Source organism: Orycteropus afer, unplaced genomic scaffold (assembly GCF_000298275.1).
Source record: "Orycteropus afer afer isolate SDZICR_OR568_19922 unplaced genomic scaffold, OryAfe1.0 scaffold00055, whole genome shotgun sequence".
NCBI classification, from domain to species: domain Eukaryota; kingdom Metazoa; phylum Chordata; class Mammalia; order Tubulidentata; family Orycteropodidae; genus Orycteropus; species Orycteropus afer.
The window spans coordinates 2469700-2473376 of NW_006921642.1; positions in this window are offsets into that span (position 1 = coordinate 2469700).

Below are 3677 nucleotides of genomic sequence, written 5' to 3' on the forward strand. Positions count from 1 at the left end.
GATGATGGGCTCAAGTATAGCCGGGGTTGTGGGGCTGGCGCGGGATCAGGCAGTGTTTCATTCTGCTGTGCATGGGGTTGCTATGAGTTGGAAATGACTCGATGGCACTTAACAACAACAACAACATACTACTCAAAGTATTCCAGAACATAGAAAAAGATGGAATATTCCCAAGCTAATTTTATGAAGCAAGCTTAACACAGATACCAAAACCAAGGAAGACACCACTAAAAAGGAAAACTACAGACAAATATCCCTTATGAATATAGATGTAAAAATCTTCAACAAAATCCTGGCCAACAGAATCCAAGAACATATCAAAATAAATAAATAAATAATAATACATTCTGACCAGGTGGAATTCATACCTGGTATGCAAGTATGATTCAAAATCAGAAAAACAATCAATATAATCCACCACATAAACAAAACAAAAGAATCATATGATCACATCAATTGAAACAGAAAAGGCGTTCAATAAAATCCAACCTGTTCTTGTTCAGAACTCTCAGCAAAATAGGTTTGGAAGGGAAATTCCTCAACACAACTGCTAACATTATTGTTAATGGAGGACGACACAAAGCATTTGCCTTGTGAACGAGAACCAGAAAAGGATGCCCTCTATCACCACTTCTATTTAACATTGTATTGGAAGTACTAGCCAGGGCAATAAGACAAGAAAGAGAAGTAAAGTGCATCCAAATTTGCAAAGAAGATGTAAAGCTTTCTCTATTTGTGGATGAAATGATCCTATACATAGAAAACCCAAGAGACTCAGCAAAAAAAAAAAAAAAAAATTGGAACTAATAGAGAGGTTCAGCACAGTGGCAGGATACAAGGTCAACATACAAAAATCAGATGGATTCCTCTACATCAAGAAAGAGTCCTCTGAAAAGGAAATAAGGAAAACAATATCAGTAACAATAGCTACCAAAAAGATAAAATATCTAGAAATAAATCTTACCAGAGGCACAAAAGACCTGTACAAAGAAAACTATAAAGCACCACTACAAGATACTACAAGAAATCTACATAAATGGAAGAACCTGCCTTGTTCATGGATAAGAAGACTGAATATTGTGAAAATGTCAATATTATCCCAAATAATCTACACATTCAATGAAATCCTGATTCAGACACCATCAATATTTTTTAAGGATATGGAAAAACCAAATATTAACTTCATATGGAAAGGAAAGAGACCTTGGACAAGCAAAGCACTGCTGAAGAAGAAAACTAAAGTGAGAGATCTCACACTCCTGGATCTCAAAGCATAGACTACAGCCACAGTAGTTAAAACAGCATGGTATCAGTACAATGACAAACAGATATAACAATATCCAAAACCCAGGAATGGACCCATCCATCTATGGATGCCAATCTTTGACAAAGGACCAAAACCCATTAAGTGGGGGAGAAAGAGCCCCTTTAACAAATGGTGCTGGCAAAATTTGCCACCTCCAGAAAAATGAAACAAGACCCATACCTCACTACATACACAAAAACAAATTCATGTTGGATCAAAGACTTAAATGTAAAACTCCAAACTATATAGTTCATCAAAGATAAAATAGGGGAAAACCTAGGGGCCCTAATTTACAGCATAAATAGACTATCAAGCATAACCCAAAATGTACTGGAAGAAAAACTAGATGACTCAGATCTTTTAAAACTTAAATTCTTATGTGCATCAAAGGACTTCTCCAAAAGGGTAAAAAGAGATCCTACAGGTTGGGAGAAAATATTTGCCTATGACATACCTGACAAAGGATTTGTCTCCAAAATTTATAGAAAACTTCAACAACTCAATGCCAAAAAGACAAAAAATCCAATTCAAAAATGGGCAAGGGACATGAACAGACACGATCTTTAGCCATTGTTGTTGTTATTGTTGTTTGCCATCAAGTCAGACTTGACTCATAGCGACCCCTCCTTGGGTTTCTGAGGCAGTATCACTATGGAAGTAGATTGCCCAACCTTCCTTCAGAAGAGTGGCTGATGGGTTTGAACTGCCAGCCTTCTAGTTAGGAGTCAAGTGCCTTAGGCAGTATGCTACCAGAGCCCCTCATTAGTCATTAGAGAGAGCAAGAGAGAGAGGCAAATCAAAACAATGATAAGATATTATCTCATCCCAGCAATAATAGCGAAGTTCAACAAGACAGAAGATAACAAATGCTGGTGACATTGTGGAGAAATTAGAACTCACATACACTGCAAATATAGGATAGCAAAATGGTACAACCATTTTGGAAAATGGTGTGACATTTCCTTAAACAACTGAAAACAGAAATATCATTTGATCCAGCAATTCCATTATTACGACTATAACCTAAAGAAGTGAGAGACAGGGCATGGACAGGCATATGCACACCCATGTTCATCACAGTACAATCCACTATAGCAAAGAGATTGAAACAACTAAAAGCCCATCAATAGATGAATAGATAACCAAATTGTGGTGCATTCACATAATGGAATACTATACTAAATTAAAGAATAATGAAGAATATGGGAATCATCTCACAATGTGGATGAATTTGGAGGACATTATGCTGAGTGACATAAGTCAATAGCAGAAGGACAAATATTGTATGAGCCCAATACTGTAAAAAGTTAAGGAAGGGTTTGCTTAAGGAAGGGAACTCCCTTTGTAGCTTACCAAGGATGGGAGGGAAGGGGAGAGAAAATTTCAGGCTAGTTGAGGGCCACATGTTGATTTGGGTAAGGATAGGGATGGTATGGAAAGTATCTGTAACCAGCAAGATAACATTGGGGATAGGAAGGAAACAGAAATGTGCACATAATATTTAGACAATAGAGACAAATACTAATATACGCACAATACTGCATTACCACTAACACCAATCACGAGGCTACAGATAAATGCATAGACAACTGAGAAGATCAGAAGAGGGTCAGTGAGCAGGAATGTACCCTAGAACAATGACAGATTTAGCAAGAGATAATCTTGAGAGATAATAGTGATATACAATAACCATAACCATTACAGAACCAACAGAAGACAGAATAATCCTTCAGAGACAACCAAACACCTTGGGAGAAAAAAACCACTGTACTCTGAACCATGTTATTGGGGGACACCAAGCTCAACTGACACAACATACTACATAAAAATCTTGTTCCACTCCTTTGGTATTGGTGAGTAGTGACTGGGATCTTAAAAGCTATTGAGCAGTCATCTAAGATGCAGCTAATGGTCTCCTCTCATCTGAAGTGAAGAAGAGTGAAGAAAATCAAGGGTGTTTGGAAATAATTAGTCACAGGATATGAAGGACCTTGAGACCAGAAGAACTAGATGGTGGCCGGCTACCAATGCCAACCACACATGGGAAGGGGTCAAAACGAGATCCTGGGTAGAGTGGGAGGAAAAATGTGGAACAAAATTCAAAATCACAATAATGACAATAATTACTGGTTGGATGGAGTGTGGTGGGACCCCTAAGACTATGGGTGGGACACCCGTAGGGCCTAGGATAGGGCTCACTCCAAAGGATTGGCTTTCAGCCCAGCAGTATAAAGATTTATATGCAGAACACCCAAACCAGGGTGATGCACCTACCTATTCTATGGAGATACACCCCTTGGGAGTCAGCCCCAGGGTTACAGGTGAGGAGAGACAATGCAGGGACGCCCAGAGTAGCAGGCCGGAAGAGCAG